The 21,056-nt window shown below is 39.6% G+C and overlaps 1 pseudogene; it reads left to right on the top strand.

Annotated features, from left to right (window-relative positions):
- Window positions 1–18,133, top strand: part of LOC147890161 (uncharacterized) — a 40,035-nt pseudogene extending 21,902 nt beyond the window's left edge.
- The last annotated feature ends 2,923 nt before the right edge of the window (window positions 18,134–21,056 follow it).

Genomic DNA, 21,056 nt, shown 5'->3' with positions numbered 1-21,056 from the left:
ATCTTTTCTGCAGCTGGATTTTGCTCTAGAGTACGAGGGGATGTGAGCTCCCTCTTAATCCCACGTGTATCACAGAAATGCTGAAAGTCATGAGAGAGATACTCTCCACCATTGTCAGTTCATAGGCATTTAAGCGTTCTACCTGACTGATTCTCAACCAAGGCCAGCCATTTCTGAAATACCTGGAACACATCACTCTTTTGAGCTATAGCATAAGCCCACACTTTCCTAGTTGCATCATCAATGAATGTCACATAGTATTCAGCCCCGCCTAATGACCGTGTAGGCATGGGACCACATACATCTGAATGCACCAAATCAAGCTTTTCAAACTCTTTCTTTCCCCTTCTTTTATGGGCTGATTTAGTCTGCTTCCCATAGAGACAATGCTCACAAAATTCAAAATTAGAGAAACTCAAATGTGGTACATAACCCAAATGGCATAAGAGTTTCATTCCATTCTAGCTCATGTGCCCCAACCTGCAATGCCACAAAGAAGTGCTTGGATGCTCGGTTATTGCAACAACATGATCGAATACCCCTGATACATGTAAGGGATACAAAGTCCCACACTTGGCACCCCTGGCCAAAAGCATGGAGCCCTTCTGAATTTTCCAACTCTGGAAGCCAAAAGTGGTGTGAAAACCAACATCATCTAGCTGACCCACAGAAATAAGACTCTTGGTCAACTTAGGCACATGTCTCACATGTTTCAAAATAAATGCAGACCCATTTGCAAAAGAAAACCTTATGTCACCTACTCCCACTATGTCACATGCATAGTCATTTCCAAGATGCACACAACCTGTCTTTCCACTGTCATAAGTGGAGAACCATTTCCTGTGGGGAGTAACATGGAATGAAGCACTAGAATCCAAAATCCAATCCTGGGAATATGCATCATTTGAAGTGGTAAGCAACTCTGCAGATAAAATAGACATGAAGAGGACGTCATTGTCACTATCATGTGTGACTGCATTGATCTCCTCGATCTTCACTTTTCCTTTGTCCTCCCTTGGACTGTCTTCCTTTTGATTTGCACCCCAATTTGCATTCTTTTTCTTATCCTTTTGCTCTCTTTTTAGCTTGTAGCAATCCTTTTTCATATGACCCTTCTTGCCACAGTGGTAACACTCAATGTTCCATGCCCTGGATTTGCTACAAGACTTTCCTCTTTCTTGGGACTTCCCCCTGAACTGTGATCTGCCCCTTTGCACATATAAGGCTGCATCCTGCTTGTTGCCATCCATAGACTTCCATCTTATCTCCTCGGCCAACAAGCTACCCACAACATCATTAAATTTCAGTACTCCACCAGGTGCAGAGTTACTGACAGCTGTACGAAAGGTATCCCATGAGGATGGCAATGAACATAAGAGAAATATTGCCTTAGTCTCTACATCAAAATTCATCTTCTGAGCCTGAAGCTAGCTGAAAATAATATTGAATTCATTCAAGTGAGAAGCAATGGAGACCCCTTCCTTCATCTGCAGCTCAAACAACCTCTTCATGAGGTAAACTTTATTAAAGGCAGTTTCCTTTTCATAAGTGGCACACAGTTTCTTCCACAAATCTTCCGTAGTCTGCTCATTTACTATTGTGAAATAAACTGACTCTGCAAGATGAAGTCTAATAGTAGATTTTGCTAATGCATCCAACTCATTCCAATCATCCTCAGACATATTTGCAGGCTTAGCTTCAATCCCTGCCAAGGGTTTAATCTGCTTCTTTTGGATAAGCACATCCCTTATTTGTTCTTTCCACAAAGAAAAGTTTGTCCCATCAAACTTTTTAATGCTAAAGAACTCCTTTTCAAACATGGAAGAGGATGCCATGATGCAAATGAAGCAAAATTAGTGCATCACCTGCAATGTGTCAAAGTTGTCCCTCAGCATAAAATAGCATCCATGTGCAAAGCACCCATAAAAATAGCATCCCACAAGGCAATTTGGGCCTATCAGCGCATCCAATAAGGACCGCAATGCATCCAAATGGCCTATAAATCATCCACTGTAACCCAATGCACACCATGAATGAGCGCACACTGCTCAAACTGCAACCAAAGTGGCCTGCATAAGGTATGCTCAAGAAATCATAGTCCCACGGTAATGACCGCTATTGAAAATAGAACCTGAGATGCCCTCAAAACATGGGTGCCATTGCATAATCGGACTCAGCAAGAAAATCTGCAAATATCTCTCTTCTGCCGGAACTCCAAAATCCCAACCGATGAGTGAGAAATGGGAGTCAACACTTATCCACTACCATGTGGCATAAATCTAAGGTTTCAAAACCTTAGAATGAAAAATGCATAACAGAGAGACAAAATCGAATACACAGAGATCTATAACTCTGAAAATCCTCCACCGAATCGCGTAAGAACTGACAGGTAGGGGTTTTTGGGCGTCCGAAACACAATGGGATAGACGGTTTTGAAAACTGTGGTCTCAATCACTGGGTCCAACACACAGACTGAAAAACGTTTTTGGAAACAGAGCTATTTGTAAACTCCACCGGAGTGCGAATGATGAGCAACATAGAAGTTTTAGGACCTCATGAGTCCACCGGAACTGACAGATCTGCAAATGGTTGCTTCAAAGTTGAGTTCCAACACCCGGGTAGAAAAACGCAGAAACTGACACAGTGAGTCAGAAATCCAATGAAATGATCCCAGATTCAAGAATTAAGGTGTTTCCAAGCTCTTGAAGTGAAGTGGACACCAAAAGCAAGCAATAGTTGCCTCTATAAGTCAATACGAAGTCTTTGTCATCGGAACGGAACAGGGAAAAGCTCAAAAAACGACTTTTTCTTTCAAAACACTTACCAAGCTGTCAAAACCACTTTGCAAAACCAAAGTGACTTTTCCAAAGGTTCCTCCAAGGTCTCTGCACACTCGGATGCAAGTAAAGTCACCCATAAAGCTTCCCATAGAGCTTCTCCTTCCTCCCATAGAGCTGTTGAGCTTCTAGGCATTCACGCACGCTCAACTAGATCACCCGGGCTCTGATACCAGTTGAGAGTGCTCTCAATGGAAGCAAGAATGGAAGAGGGAGAGAGAGAAACAGAGAGCCACACAAGTTTTGGTGGGTGCAGAACCACCCTAATCTTCTTTTTTCATTCATTTATATATGTGTTTGAGTATTGTACATAACCGGGGTAAAGGCACAGTGACCTTTAACCCCCACAAAATGCATACTCCCCCTTAGTCTTCCACTCCAAGGGCTCACACTATCAATGCCTTCTTCAAGCTAACATGGGCCTGTCATATCCATACTTGAAGGTATAACTTGCTCTATTTTTTCTTTCTCAACCTTAGGAATGTATTCATCCTCAACCATAATTGCTTTCGAGTGATACCAAGATTCATGTTCACTAAATTTGACATCATGACTTTCATACACTTGTCTTGTAGTGGGATCATAGCATTTATACCCTTTTCTTTCAATGGGGTATCCAAGAAAGCCCTTGGTTCCATCTTCTTTCTTCATTCATTGGGCACATGCACATAACTAACATGACCAAACACCTTCAAATATGCCAAGGTTGGCTTATAGCATAAATCTTCTCATAGGATTTCATCCCATGTATGGAATTCGTAGGAGTCATCATGTGCACTGCTTCAGCCCAATAAGTCAATCGCATTTGCATTTTATCAATCATGGCTCAAGACATGTCTCTAATCACTCTATTTTTCCTTTTTACAATAGCATTTTGTTGTGGGGTGTACCTACAAGTAACCCAACTCTTTATGCCTTGACTATATAAGAACTCATCAAGCTCATAAGACATGTACTCTCCACCATTATCCATGTAAATAATTTTATTGGACACCCAAGATCCTTCTCAACCATTCTCTTGTATTAGCAGAACACTTTGAAAGCATCACTCTTTGTTTTAAAAAAGATACCCATATCATGTGCCTAAAATCATCTATAAAGGTAATGGAATACCTTACTCCTTTTGGGGTTACATTATTTGTAGGACCCCAAATATCTGTGTACTATTTCCAAAGGATACCTACTCATTCTCCCCCTGTTTGGAAATGGCAAACGAGTTTGCTTAGCAAACTGACATGCTGGGCATATGTGGCTAAAATCTAAATGTCCAAAAATAGGCAATCCTTTCACTAGTTCTTTTGTTTGCATCTCCTTCAATCTTCTATAATTGATATGGCCAAGCCTTTTTTGCCATAATTTAGCCACTTGATCTTGTTTGCAACCACTTTGTGCAAACATACCTTGCTATAAACAAGGTGTTCCTGCATCAAAAGTAAAGAGTCTTCCTCTCTTATGGTCTCTTGCAACCACTTTTCCAACTCTACCATTGTAAAATTCTTCCACAAAGTATCCAAATTTATTAAATCTCACTTGATAATCTTGGTCAGCCATTTGACCCACTAATGCAAGATTCTTAGTAATGGTGGGAACATATAACACATCCCCTAAAGTGTTCTCAACACCATTTCTATCAACCAATGTAAGGTTTCCAATGTGGGTGATTTTATGCATGGTATCATCCCCCATAGCCGCAAACTCATCATCTTGCATCTTATCTTTATGAGTAGACCATTCACCATGGTAGGTCATATGATCGGTGGCACCCTAGTCAATAAACCAATCATCACTTTGTGATGGGGTTGACATGCTACCCATAACATTCTCCATGCTAAATAAATGAGCTCCATGCATATGTTCATAATCATACTCGCTTTGGCCAACATAATTGTTATATTGATGTCTTCCACCATGGTCTCTATGGTTGGAATTTCGTTTGGCATAGAAATCTCTCTCATAATGACTATATTGCCCACAAAAATGTTACTTTCTAGCTTGTTGCACATGAGACTGGCCCTTCCTCTACCACAGTTTGGTGCTCTCCCCCTTCCTCTTTGCATGTAACCACAGCCTCTTGGCACATTTTCATTTCTGTCCATATTGTGTTCATGAGCATATAAGGCTCTTGCATGGCCTCTTGAGGGTCCACTCCTCCCTCTCACATCACTTCTACCTCCCCTATGGTAGAATAGATTATCTCTTCCACTACCACTTAACCCTTTTAGTCCAAGTTTAACTTCTTCAGTCATGCATAAAGAAACCATCTCTTCAAAACCAGGCATAGTACCTCTCATGGGGATAGACGTGTCCAAAGACTTATGTTGAGGCCCCAATCCATTCAAGGTGATGGACACCAAGTCATAATCCTCCACATTGCAATAAATTGAACCCAAATCCTTTGTTCTTTGCCTAATTTTTGCAACACAATCTGTAATAGTTCTATTACATTTGATGGAGTCTTTGCTTAAGCTAAAATTTTCTTGCTTCGGTTGTTGCACCATACATTTTATGAAGTATATCCCAAGCTTCTTTTGGAGTGTTGGCCTTCTTGATATGTGAAATGAGAGTTTCTTAAATGTATATTGATATCCAATTCTACACATTCCTTGACTTCTCAACTCAAGTCCTATATGCCAAATTTTCCTTCTTCATTGGTTCCTCCATGGCAATTCGGGGCATTCATCTTCACCCGTAATCAAACCCCATAATCCTTTGCCCATGAGGAAATTTTCCATGCAATAGGACCAAACACTATAGTTGTCTTTGGTGAGGTTCTCACCCACAATTTGATAACTTGAGAGGTTTCAAGCATTCTTGATTCACAAACTTTATGCTTTATAATTTCTTCCAAATGCAATTCAACAACATCCAAATGTTGGCACTTTTCTAAAATTTTTGCACACGAATTTCAACTCACTTCATGTTAGGCATATAGCATCCAGGTCTGAAATTTTCCCTTTGCCACAAGTGCATAAGCTTGCTCTATTTTTGAGCATTCAAGAATATCAATTTTTGGCATTCAACAGTCCACTTTTGGACATCAAATCATACATTTTTCAATGCAACCATAGCATTTTTCACTTTCTATAAATGCATATATTAGAGCATCGAATGACGCTCACAAGCATCCCAAACTTGCACTTGCAATAATTGGCTGGCAAATGTGAAATTCATCCCACTATTTTAGGCATCCACAGACTTCAATTTATGAGCATAAATGGCATCAATCACCACCTTTCAAGTCATACATCAAACTAAATTTTCTGTTCACAAATCCACCTCAACTCAAGCGAGGGACAAAGCAACCATTCACCAAATGCACCATAAACTTGTAATTTTCTGTTTGTGACTTATCCTTACACTTCATGTGATGTATGGGCATCAACTGTTTACAAATTTGGCATCATGCATTTTTGTTCCAAATTTGTAAAATGTAATTTTTGTGTGTGGCACTTGCAAACAAATTCTATCCCTTGGAAACTATCAGCCACTGTGCTACTCCGGTGGGCTTGCCACTTTTGCAAGAAAAATCACAATCAATGATCACAAGAGGACAATGGTGCCTTACTTGGTCTCTAACGATGATGGTAGGTAATGATGACCCTTGTTCTTTTGAATAACGTTGGCACAATGTTCATGAATTACATTTTCATGGTGTGCAACTCCATCTCTATAGAGATCTCCTAATCATCCTCAAGCTATTGTACCAAGAAAAAAACTCTATCCACAAAGTTGAAACATAGAGTCCAATGTCAACCTAAGCATGCAAAAAGGACGAGAGATCCTCATGGACAATGCTTCTTCATTACGGGATCTCAGCCTCAATTACATCACACACTCCACCTTACATTCTTCTTACACCCCATGAACAAGAAGGTCCTTAAGACCCTTTCATATTCATACTTTGAAGATGCCATCTAAGCAACTCTATATTCCATACAACATGTTTGTATATATCACCTATACATGAATAAAATAGGCCAAATAGGCCCTCCCATCCACCTTCAAGCATGTGCAATGATGACAAGGTCATGATCTTTGATCGCATGGGTATGCCTTTATTGATTCCCTTGTGTAGGCCTATGAGAAATGGCCTCAACCCTCAGGCTATCCCTAGGACTGTTGCTTGAACTATTTCATGCAATTGTGCCTTCCATGTGTCGATACATGGATCCTCATCAGAGATTGCACAATGCTTCATCTCAATTTGTGCCAATTGATTGATGACTTCCAAGCTTGATATGCCTTTCAATGCCTTTGCCTCATGATAAGAAGGCGATTGGCTGCAAGTGGGTTTATAAGGTGAAGCACAATGCTGATGGGTCTGTGAGCAAGTACAAGGCAAGGTTGGTGGACAAAGGATATGCATAGACATATGGCATTGAATATGAGGAAACTTTCAGCTCGGTTGCAAGGATGGCAACTGTGAGAGTAGTAATTGCTATGGCTGTTGCAAAAGGATCTTTGCATCAGATGGATGTGAAGAATGCTTTATTGCATGGTGATTTGAAGGAAGAGGTATATATGGTGTAGCCACAAGGTTATGAAGCTGATGCACACCCCAATTTTGTATGCACGTTGCACAAAGCTTTGTATGGCTTAAAGCAGGCGCCCAGGGCATGGTCAGGCAGGGCATGGTCAGACAAGATAAGTCAGTAAATGTTGTATTAAGAATTTTTGGAGTTTATCTCTAATTTTGGAGTTTTTTCCCAACTTGATTACCTCATCACATAATCATCTCCATACACTCAAAAAGGGGTAATTTTGGAACATTGCATATGTGAAATTTGCACAAAAATAGCTCATAAACACAAACAAAACACAAAGGTTGTTCAAGCCAACCTTCCTAGCTATAGAAATACTATATATGCATATTATTTCCTAAATTTGGTTCTCAGCCCATCACTATGCTTATATGGTTAAGGTGCTAGAAGAATCAGAGCCCATATGTTTTGAGGATGCGCTTGGGCATAAAAATTGGGAGGTAGCGATGGATGAAGAGATGGCATCCTTGGATGCAAACCACACTTGCGATTTGATGCCTTTGCCTCATGATAAGAAGTCGATTGGCTGCAAGTGGGTTTATAAGGTGAAGCACAATGCTGTTGGATCTGTGAGCATGTACAAGGCAAGATTGGTGGCCAAAGGATATGCAAAGACATATGGCATTGATTATGAGGAAACTTTCAGCCCGGTTACAAGGATGGCACTGTGAGAGTAGTAATTGATGTGGCTACTGCAAAAGGATGGTCTTTGCATCAAATGGATTTGAATAATGCTTTCTTGCATGGTGATTTGAAGGAAGAGGTATATATGGTGCAACAAGAAGGTTATGAAGCTAATGCACACCCCAATTTTGTATGCACATTGCGCAAAGCCTTGTATGGCTTAAAGTAGGTGCCCAGGGCATGATCAGAAAGAATAGGTTGGTAAATGTTGTATTAAGAATTTTTGTAGTTTATCTCTAATTTTGGAGTTTTTTCCCAACTCGATTACCTCATCATATATTCATCCCCATACACTCAAAAAGGGGTAATTTTGGAACACTGCATACATGAAGTTTGCAATAAAATAGCTCATGAACACAAACAAAACACAAAGGTTGTTGAAGACAACCTTCCTAGCTATAGAAACACTATATATGCACATTATTTCCTAACATTGGTTCTCAGCCCATGACTATGCTTATATGGTCAAGGTGCTAGAAGAACCAGAGCCTAGATGTTTTGAGGATGCAGTTGGGCATAAAAATTGGGAGGCAGCCATGGATGAAGAGATGGCATCCTTGGATGCAAACCATACTTGCGATTTGATGCCTTTGCCTGAGGATAAGAAGGCGATTCACTGTAAGTGGGTTTATAAGGTGAAGCACAATGCTGATGGGTTTGTGAGCAGGTACAAGGCAAGGTTGGTGGCCAAAGGATATGCAGAGACATATGGCATTGATTATGAGAAAACTTTCAGCCTAGTTGCAAGGATGGCACTGTGAGAGCAGTAATTGCTATGGCAGCTGCAAAAGGATGGTCTTTGCATCACATGGATGTGAATAATGCTTTCTTGCATGGTGATTTGAAGGAAGAGGTATATATTGTGAAGATAGTGGGAGAGAAGGAAGGAGTCTCACTTGCGGCTTTCTCACATACACAGTGGCGGAATACACACAAAGGTGGAGGTTGAAAACTGTTTTCCTCCTCTTAGTTGTGAAAGCCAAAAGAACTCTAGTACAAAGAAATAGAAAAACCCTATATGTGGGTCTCAAACCAAACTCAGCTAACTACGGTGGCATACTAACTGAGCCACGAACTAGAGTACATAAGGATAGCTATCATCTAGCTATTATTCATGGGCGGTGTGTACCAACCGCATCTGCAGCTAACAAGTCGGTGACATAAATGCACAATGGTCACCCTGACATATCACAAGTGGAGCTTGATATCTCAACACTCCCCCTCGAGCTCAATCCCAATTCCTGCACACCAAGCAGGTCTCTGAACTTGCACAGCTTCTCTTTGCCCAATGCCTTCGTGAATATGTCAGCTACCTGATCCTCTGTGCTGACATAAACTAGATCAATAAGACCTAGTAAAACCTTCTCCCGCACATAGTGATAATGCACCTCAATGTGCTTTGTTCTAGCATGATAGACTGGGTTATTTGCCAAGTGTATACTGCTCATGTTGTCACAATAAATGACAACTGGCCCATCTGTAGAGTGATGCATATCATAAAGTAGCTTATGCAACCAAGCTACCTCACATGCAGCCATTGCTGCACCCTTGTACTTAGCCTCTGTGCTCGACAAGGCAACTGTAGGCTATTTCTTGTGCTCCAAGTGACTGCAGCACTACCAAAAGAGAATACATATCGACTCATAGATCGTCTATCAGAAATACTACCAGCCCAATCAGCATCAGTGTATCCATGCAACTTTATCTGAACCCCAACCTCATAAAATAGTCCATACTGCAATGTGGACTTCACATACGTGAGTATGCGTCTAGCCGCATCCAAATGCGGTTTCCTTGGAGCCTGCATAAACTGACTTACCAATCCAATAGCATGGCTCAAATCTGGCCTGGTAATAGTCATATAAATCAAACTTCCTACTATGCGTCTGTACATAGTAGGGTCTTCTAAAAGCTCACTTGCATCTGCACTCAGCTTCACATTCTGCTCCAAAGGAACTGAAATAGGCTTACAGCCTATCATCCCATATTTGGACAGCATGTCCAATACATACTGCCTCTGCAAGAGCCGTATCCCACTTGGTGATCTAATCACCTCAATGCCCAAGAAATAACGTAGCTCTCCCAAATCCTTCATCTCAAACTTCTGCTTCAATAGCATTTTCACATGAAGGATATCTTCATCACTATCACCTGTGATGATCAAATCATCAACATAAATGACAAGCAGCATAATACCTTTCTCTGTTTTTCTCACATAAAGTGAGAAATCTGCCTTGGAAATCTGAAAGCCAATAGTGACAAGATACTGTCCTATCTTGTCAGACCATGCTCTAGGTGCTTGCTTCAAGCCATACAAGGCTTTCTTCAACCTGCAAACAAACTCAGGATGAACAACATGAACATAACCTGGTGGTTGCTCCATAAAGGCCTCTTCTTGCAAATCACCATGCAAGAAGGCATTCTTTACATCCATCTGATGTAAAGACCATCCCTTTGATGCAGCCATAGAAATGATTTCTCTTATGGTTGCCATCCTTGCAATCAGACTGAATGTTTCTTCATAATCAATGCCATATGTCTGTGCATATCCCTTGACAACTAATCTTGCCTTGTATCTATTCACAAAACCATCTGCATTGTGCTTCACCCTATAAACCCACTTACAATCAATTGCATTCTTGTCTTTAGGCAAAGGCACCAATTCCCATGTAGCATTTGCTTCCAAGGCATCCATTTCTTCATCCATGGCTTTCTCCCATTTTTCTTTTCCCATGGCTTGCTCAAAAGAAGTGGGTTCGGGTTCCTGTATTACTTTGACCATATAGTCATAGTGAATGGCTGTAAATCCATCATATTTCAGCCTATCCATAGGATACCTAGCTCTGGTAGACCTGTGCAAAATAGGCTCACTTCCAGATGCTCTCAAAACATCCTTGGTCTTCCTTACTCGAGGTGTAACAACAGAAGGAATACCCAACTCATCATCAATGCTCTGTTCTGAGCCACTGGATTCACCATCCACATAAGAGTGACCTGCATTCACATCAAACATGGGCTGATCTACCTTCTCTTTTCCTTTTTGTGATACCTACATACCACTATTTGCATTTCTTTGAGGAGATTCTCCTGATCTCAATCTGCCTGTCCATGGTAAAGTATGTGAACCACTGCTAGAGGACACTACAGGTCCACTAATATTTTGTGATTGCTGCTGTGAATTCTGTACATCATTACCATTTTGTGCATCTACATCATCAATCACATTTACTGGTTTATACCAGCTGATCATCTCATCAAAAACAACATCTCTGCTCACTGTAAACTTATGAGTAGAAGGGTTATAGCATCTATACCCTTTCTGCTGTAGAGAATAACCAATAAAGATGCACTTCTCAGCTTTTGGATCCAACTTGGACCTCAACTCATTTGGCACATGAACATAGGCAATGCAACCAAAAATTTTCAAATGAGAAATATCTGGTTTCCTACTAGTATACATCTCCTCTAGCATCATGCCATGTATTGCTGCAGTGGGAGTCTTGTTCATTATGTAAACTGCTATAGCAACTGCTTCAGCCCAATAATAATCTGGTAGGTCTTTTTCATTTAGCATGGCCCGAGATACCTCTCCAATATGCCTGTTTTTCCTTTCTGCAAGTCCATTTTGGTGTGGGGTATGATTGCATGAATATTGCTGCTTTATGCCATGCTCCTGTAGGAACCTTGCAAACTCATTTGAGAGGTACTCTCCCCCTCCATCTGACCTTAGGCATTTTATTTGCATGCCTGTTTCTTTTTCAACTATAGCTTTAAAAGCTTTGAAATGCCCAAACACTTCACTTTTCTTTTTCATAAAATACACCTAAACTTGTCTGCTGTAGTCATTAATAAAAGTGACAAAATAATGACAGCCTCCAATAGATGCAGCTTTAGTAGTCCACACATCAGAGTGGATTAATTCCAATGGCTTCCTCGGGGGGGTCACTCATCATATGTAACCCTATCATGTGAGTTCAAAAGAAGGATATTTTTTATTCCTAAAATTTACAGAAATAAATATACATAAGGGACTATTTAAAATAGTTTTGGAAAAAATTTACAGATTTGTATAGAAAAGGGATACATTTTATTAATGAAAAAATTTACAGATAAGGGATTTTAAATATAGGCCTTGAACACACGTGATATAGAGGGTTTATACATAGTGACCCCCCCGAGATGGCTTCTTTCTCTCTTGAACATGTCTAGGAAATGGTTTCCTTGCTTGTTTTCCAAATTGACAGCAAGCTTCACGTACCTTATGCATTTCTGCAACCTTGAATTTAGGCAATCCTACAACAATATTTTGGGCCTACATTGATTTAAGTCATTGTACATTAACATGACCAATGCATTTATGCCAGATATCAATATATGCAACTACACCGGTCCCATGTGCAAACATTGCTGCACTCAATTCAGGCATGTCCGCATCCAACATAAACATCCTTCCCTTCTTCTTTCCTTTTTCTATCAAGCGACCGTTATTTTTCATATCCTCAACAAAGCATCCATGAGGATTAAATCTGACCTGCAAGCCCTACTCAACCATTTGACCAACAGAAACCAGGTTCTTGGTGATATTCGGGACATGAAGTACATCAGACAGGTATTTCTTTTTCCGATCCTGCATAGACAAAGGAATTTTACCAATCTGCACAATAGGATGTGCAGTATCATCATCAGTCTCCACAAATCCTAGTCTTTCCATTTTCCTTGCATCCTGCATCCATTCTGCATGACCTGTCATGTGGTTTGATGCACCTGAGTCAACATACCACACATCATTGCTTTCTTCTGCACTTGTCACAGAATTGGTCATGTGCTGCACCATAAATAGATGCTCATTTCTGTCATCACCCTATCTACTAGAAGATGCATAATTCCCTTGCTGCAATTTTCCATTCATGATGTCATTCTGCTTTTTATAGCAGTCTTTAGCCATATGACCCATTTTACCATAGTAGTAGCATTCAACATTGCTGTTTACATTTTGGCCTCTCTGCCATCCACCATGACCTCTTTGGCTCCCCCTGCCTCTAGAGTTACCATGTCCTCCTCCATAGGACTGGTTTTCTTGAGTTTGCTGCATATTCTGATTTCTACTCCGGCCTCTAGATTGGCCTCCTCTACCTCTGCCTCTACCTCTTCCAGCATTTGAGTAGAAGATAGTTTCTTTTGAAGTTCCTCCTGAAGAAGATGCACCACCATTTCTTTGCTCTTCAGAAATTAGAAGAGCAAACAACTCCTCAAAATCAGGAAATTTTTCATGGATGGCAATGGATGTCCGAAACTGTTCATAATCCTTTCCTAGACCATTCAAGGTCACAGAAACTAAATCATCACCTTGCACTGGTGACCCAATGGAAGAAAGTGCATCTGCAATTTTCTTCACCTTCATGTGGTAGTCATTAATGCTCATATTTTCTCTCTGCACATTGTGCAGCTCCTACTTGAGTTGCATTGTCCTGGCTTGCGTATTTGTGCTGTACATTTTTGCCAAAGTATCCCATGCCTCCTTTGGCGTACTTGCATCCTGAATATGCACAATCATAGAATCTGAAATACTAATAGATAGCCAATACGTAACTTTTCTGGCTCTCTCATGCCATCCTTTAAATGCCTGCATTTCCTGTTGATTGGGAACATTAGGAAGAACTGGTTCTTCTTCATTTCCTGTAATGAACTCCCAATAGCCTTTTCCCATAAGGAAATTCGTCATTCTAAACTTCCATGCTTGGAAGTTGTTCTTGTCAAGCTTTTTAGTGATAATTTGTGAAAGAGAATCAGACGCCATTACAGAACACTGCAAAATATTCTGTCACTGCAAAAAACACAGCTTTTGCCTCACAAGGGCAAATCTACAAAACTGACGAAAGTGGTATTTGACCACATAGTCACTTCCTAGTGACGATTTTGCATTAACAGGCAATAAGGATGATTATGTAACTCCCAATATCTCTGCGCATAGGCATACGATGCAATTTCTGCAGCAACTTTTCACCGACCTACAGAGCAGTGGTCGTACAACAAAATCAGGGCCTTTTTCTCAGTGCTTGTGGAGAACTTTCGCCTCCAAAACGGGCCCCGAAATGGCCTCAAATCAGAAAAATAAAGTCACACCGCAGATATACTGCCCTCTCGCCACACCGTGAAGGGTGTCTCAATCTGAGACAATGCACTCTTGCACTTTCCCGCTATGCTACCTGCAAAGATTTGCTCCCAAACTCGAAAAAGGAAAGCAACACTGGTCCTCTTACTAGGACATCGCGAACTTGGTTTGCTTTCTTGAGCTCCTTACCATGAACCAGGCTCTGATACCATGTGAAGATAGTGGGAGATAAGGAAGGAGTCTCACTTGTGGCTTTCTCACATACACAATGGTGGAATACACACAAAGGTGGAGGCTAAAAACAGTTTTCCTCTTCTTAGTTGTGAAAGCCAAAAGAACTCTATATGTGGGTCTCAAACCAAACTCAGCTAACTACGGCGGCATACTAACTAAGCCACGAACTAGAGTACATAAGGATAGCTGTCATCCAGCTATTATTCATGGGTGGTGTACCAATTGCATCTGCAGCTAACAAGTCGGTGACATAAATGCACAACGGTCACCCTGGCATATCACGAGTGGAGCTCGATATCTCAACATATATATGGTGCAACCACAAGGTTGTGAAGCTAATGCACACCCCAATTTTGTATGCACATTGCGCAAAGCCTTGTATGGCTTAAAGCAGGTGCCCAGGGCATGGTCAGACAGGATAGGTCAATAAATGCTGTATTAAGAATTTTTAGAGTTTATCTCTAATTTTGGAGATTTTTCCCAACTCGATTACCTCATCACATATTCATCCCCATACACTCAAAAAGGGATAATTTTGGAACACTGCGTACGTGAAGTTTGCACAAAAATAGCTCATAAACACAAACAAAACACAAAGGCTGTTGAAGATAGCCTTCCTAGCTATAGAAATACTATGTATTCATATTATTTCCTAAATTTGGTTCTTAGCCCATCACTATGCTTATATTTTCAAGGTGCTAGAAGAACTAGAGCCTAGATGTTTTGAGGACGCACTTGGGCATAAAAATTGGGAGGCAACCATGGATGAAGAGATGGCATCCTTGGATGCAAACCACACTTGCGATTTGATGCCTTTGCCTCATGATAAGAAGGCAATTGGCTGCAAGTGGGTTTATAAGGTGAAGCACAATGCTGATGGGTCTGTGAGCAGGTACAAGGCAAGGTTGGTTGACAAAGTCTATGCAAAGACATATGGCATTGAATATGAGGTAACTTTCAGCGTAGTTGCAAGGATGGCAATTGTGAGTGCAGTAATTGCTATGGCTACTGCAAAAGAATGGTCTTATTGCATGGTGATTTGAAGGAAGAGGTATATATGGTGCAGCCACAAGGTTATGAAGCTGATGCACACCCCAATTTTGTATGCATGTTGCACAAAGCCTTGTATGGCTTAAAGCAGGCGTCCAGGGCATGGTCAGACAAGATAGGTCAATAAATGCTATATTAAGAATTTTTGGAGTTTATCCCTAATTTTGGAGTTTTTTCCCAACTCGATTACCTCATCACATATTCATCCCCATACACTCAAAAAGGGGTAATTTGGGAACACTAGATACTTGAACTTTGCATGAAAATAGCTCATAAACACAAATAAAACACAGAGGTTGTTGAAGACACCGTTCCTAGGTATAGAAATACTATATATGCATATTATTTCCTAAATTTTGGCTTTACGTATAAATTCGTTTATAAAATTCCTAGTAAATTTTAAATGTTAGGATTAATAGTTGTGTTTACTTGATTAATTTGCATTTTCTTTCTCACAAATCTTAATTAAGCTTTTAATTAATTAGATCATTTTCTTAGTTGATAGGAAAATGTCTAGGATATGATTTAATTAATTTTTAAAGTACTCCATTTTCTAAGATAATTTAATTAATTAGATATTTTAAGATATTAAGTTAACTCTACATAAAATTTAATGACATTTTGTGAACGGAAGGCCTCATGATAAGATGCAAATTAGTTCAAGAATTGTTGATATCAACATAAAGGTGGTGTAAAAATACACCATTTTGTTGAGAGATTACTTTGGTGCTAAGCGCCAATCACATCCTCATGGGATGAAAACTAAGTATTTGTCCTCTAAAGCCCACCACTTTGTTGCTCCTACATCACATGACATCCAAACCCTTCGCAAAAGTGAGTTCTTGTGGCCTAAAGGACATTAATTAGTGTAAATATAATGTATTTTTTCTTAAACCTCGAACTCAAAACTCAAACACAAAGTTTAGACAATCAATAATTGCATCGGGATTCCCCTAGGTAATAAGTTCAAATACAAGCTCATCATTGTGACAATCTTCATCATGGAAGGTAGGTGCAAGTAGAAGCTAGAAGTGTGGGATTGTGCACACACACACACAACCTAATGAATAAAGGCATCCACACAAATACATGCATGCACACACATGAAAAATGTCAGATTTTGTAGCTGGGGGATGGGAAATATAGTGGGGAAGGGGGAAGGACAAGGATGGGAAGAGAGTGGGAGATTAGGTGAGAGGGAAATGCAAGGATAAGGCACATGCACACACTACATGTTATATGCAAATGTATAATATATTATGTTTGTGTATGTGTGTCTAAATGAGTGCACACACACACACACGAATGTACATAAAGAAAACATTTAAATCAATGGTAGAGGTCCAATACAAAAATTTCCTTGAAAGCATTCAAATATTGATACTTATATATAATCCTATGACTTGGCATTGCATGCAACCTAGAGACCAACCTAAAGATGAAAGATCAACACGTCTTCTTAAACCCCAAACTCAAAACCCTCAAATTTTTGATCAAATTGAAACAATAAGATGAAAGATGAACATATATTTTTAAAACCCTCAATATTTGGCTAAATTTACTCTAAATGCTACGTCCTTAAACCCTGAACCATCATATTTGAAATCAAATTGGGATTAAAAATTCAAACAAAAACTATCGTGAAAAACCCTCAAATTTTTGTCAAATATAATATAAAAAGATGAAACCCTAAGAGTTCCATCTCTATATATTCTTTTCCCATCTCCATGTTTCTCATTATCTTCATCACTCTTTTGCTCTCGACTCCTCCTCCTCTCTCTCTCCCATCTCCTCCTCCTCCTCCCCCTTCCAAATCTCACAAGTTCTTTTTCCTCCTAAAAATAATCAGTTTGTGCATTTTGTGCCCAAGGTGAGAAAGTCTCTCATCTTGAGGGGATTTCTCCACCTTGAGCGCACACTCAAGGTGCCTCCACACAAAAAAAAAAAGAAAGATTTTTTTTTTCCTAGGAGAGGCACCTTGATCGTGTGCTCAAGTTGGGGTGGGCTCCCTCCACCTTCAGCTCAAGCTCCAGCTCGAGCTTAAGGTGGGAAAATAATTTACTTTAAGATTGTTTGTATATGTTTTTAATGTCAGGTGGTTTAAGGACATGGTGGAAAGAGGCCCTAATTCAACTATCAGATGCCATGCAAGTGGCTTTGTAATTATTGACTCCACAAAGTTTTGGCAAAGCAGGAAGGACACACTAGTTCTACTGCAACAATGTGAGCATGTGCTCTTCACATATATAAAAATGCTGACTTATCTATGAGAATTTCAAAGCAAGGAAACTGAAATATTTGTAATTTTGATTGAATAGGTTGTCTTTCAACAAATGGTGGACAATAGTAGATGGTGGTATGTCATCCCTATTACTCCACGTTCCAAAGCAATATATAGTACATTTACTAATATGGAGCGTGTGGAGGATGATCATGGCAATGGTGGTGAGGATGATACTGATACGAGTGAAGAGATTGATGATGAGATACGAGATACAGATGATCATGCCATTACCCATGAGGATGAGCCTGGCATTGGTGATGCTAATTTTCATGAGTAGAGTAGCGCTTCAAGTGGGATGAATCTATTTGTAGAACTAGACATTCCAAATGGGGATATTGAAGTAGATAGTTTGGCAAGGGTAGATCTCATTGAGGATGAGATTGAACCCTAGTCCCTCATTGTAGTATTCTACATTCTTCTATATTGGCAAATTTTTTATATGTATTGTCTCATTCTCCTCAACTCAAAATACTATTTTATATGTTGTCTCATTTTCATAAACTCACTTAATTTGTGTATATGAGCATTTGGCCAAATCATATACAACATTGATATTTTCATAAGATTAGGTAGTGTGACCATTGCCTGTCAAGCCTATATGTCTCAAGTTTGAAAAATGGACTCTTCTCCAGGTGTATAATCATGTTTATAGTCGCATTTAAAAACTAGTGTAGCCACGTTCATAAATGCTCAAATTTAGTGGGCTAATAAACGTGCAATATACATGCGACAATAGACGTGCCCGTCATTTTTTGCATCTATTAAATGCATCTACAGAGGAATTGTGTTGTGTTTCCTAAACAATCTTCCACCTAGGAATGGTGGCAATTTCCTCATGCCAAAGTGGCAAAAATGGCAAGATTTCTATAGAAAGATTGCTCATGTGATGCTAGATTGGAATATGGGATAACTCTTCATTCGAAGATGATTTTAATTTACATGCCAAAAGTATTGCCTTTTTTCAAGATTATAGCTACAAAACTGTCTCATTAACCATTACTTATAAGGTCCATCATAAGTGTAAATTGGTAATGTTGACCTGAGAGGTTAGATTAGAAATTGAGGTGCTTTTGTACCTTCCTTGTACCTTGCCTTGATGTAGTTGCAAGCATCATGAAGTGCCTTAATAAATCAAGAACCCTTAGATCATAAAAAATCCCTTCAAATTATGCCTTCATAATCACCTACATGGGTCTAATCTTCCTTTTCTTGTTCTCCCCCCTAAACATGATTTTGACTTGGCAATTGAGATGTACTCTAATTTTTTGTTCCTAAGAATGTGATTATCTCAAAGAACCTAGTGAATCTCTAGGTCTTTCAATCCTATTCTTTTGATACCAAAATCATAAACTTTTGTATTAGTTTTGAAAATTTTCCATGTGCCATGTCACACCTTATTTTCAAATGTAGTTTGTTTTCTTCGTGATAAAACATTTCAATTAAACTTATTCAAGGCAACATAGATTCGTCAACTACTCAGCCATTTCTTGCTTGAAAGGATCCACATTTCCAAGAAGAGGCCAAAATGTGTAAGCATATAATGACTGGTAGATTGAACCACAATGTTTTCAAGTTTCAAATCTCTATGAACATAGTGAAGCTTATGCTAAGATCTAGATCCAACACCACATCCAAATAATAAAACTTGTAGTAACATTGGCTAGCCCATCAATCACCGAGTTGACACACTTGTTAGCAAGGAAAAATGTAATCTTTGAGTCTAGGGAGAGGTGAAATGTTTAACATTATCAAATGTTAAAAATGAGCAACATAAGGCCTATGAAAAAATTGATCGAGTTGGTTTTTCTTCAAGGTGTCTCCCTCAATGTAGTGATCTACATGGCACAGGCTCTCGGCATGGTTCTCACACTGGCTTTGCTTTTGCTAGTGCTAATGTTTCTAGTTATGGAGTGGCATTAGAAAAACACATTATCTCAAGACACTAGTTGTGCCGCTGATGAAAGCCTCTCCCTTGAGCATCCATTTGGTTGACTAGTTCAACCCTAAGACACATGCCAATATTTTAATCCGCATATTGAACCTCCCCATTAGAAACTTGGAACTGAAATTATATACACAAAACTTTCCCATGGCTGGCCCATTTCCACACATGTTATCTTAGACTTTGGCTCATATGCTTATTTAATGTAGTGTGGTGGAGTCACAAATGTTCTCCAAATGTTGAAGGTAGCATGGTAGCATCTGAGATAGGAACATTGGACCGATTTCTAAAGGCAGGGTTACTAACCATGACATTAGATACACATGCTATACTACCAACAACTCATAATCATTTCAGTATGCTAATTGAAATTGAGACCAAAGCATTGTGTAATTTGTAACTTGGATTTTGTTGTCTTGATAAATATCTTGGTTTGGGGGAAACCGCCGCATCTTACCGGGATGCTTTTACAACAATTTCGAATAGTTGATGTTTTAAAAAATGGAGCTTCAGATTTAAAGTTAGGTTTTCTCAGCTTGATGGCCCAGTGGAGTAGTTTTCTGCTTGTATAACGATGGGTATGATAAACATCGAATGATGTGTGTGTCAAATGCCATGCAAGGAGTGGATCTTGGGCTATACCATGTAAATAAATCCAAACTGCTAGAGCTCGTCAATGCACCAAAAGCATGATCAAATATCTCATTTGTAGCTATGAATCTTCCAATTTTCGTGATATTTATGAAGCTTCCATTCACTGTGTTTGTACTTGTTGAGACATTTTTTACATGAACTCAGGATTTTTGATCCAGGTTCCAACCTAGGCACATGTGCACTTTTTGGAATGCACGTCATGTGTTTTCAAATCACTCCATGTAATGACAGATCGAATAGTCCTTCAAAAAAAACGTTCGACAAAAAGATAAAAACTCTAGTTATTTGGTTATTAGACATTAAAAACATAGATGTCAAGGCTATGATAAGGAAATTGTTCATAGTAGATAAGTTGAAGATACAATTGGGCATCTTGCACTCTTAGAACTGCCACCACCACTCGTGTAAAGATTGCGGGAGAGAGGGAGGAGACTCACTTGCAACTATCTTCAGTGACACACAAAGAAGACGGACATGAGTTGTGGAGACTGAAGCCTATGTTCCCTTACTTGAAACTAGAACACAACAACAATACAATGAGAGAGGAGTATACCCCATATGTCTAACCCTAGAATACGGTTCATATGTGAACCCAATCCAAACATACGTGGCAGTCTAACTATGCCACAAGTACAACCAACCAAGACAATGACATAAATGACAATCACGTAGGAGATACATTGGGAGTTGCACTTGATATCTCAACACTCCCCCTCAA

This window comes from Dipteris shenzhenensis, chromosome 19, assembly GCF_047967505.1.
Source record: "Dipteris shenzhenensis isolate YYH24624 ecotype China chromosome 19, Dip_SZ_1.0, whole genome shotgun sequence".
Lineage (NCBI taxonomy): Eukaryota > Viridiplantae > Streptophyta > Polypodiopsida > Gleicheniales > Dipteridaceae > Dipteris > Dipteris shenzhenensis.
This window is presented reverse-complemented; position numbering and strand designations above follow the sequence as displayed.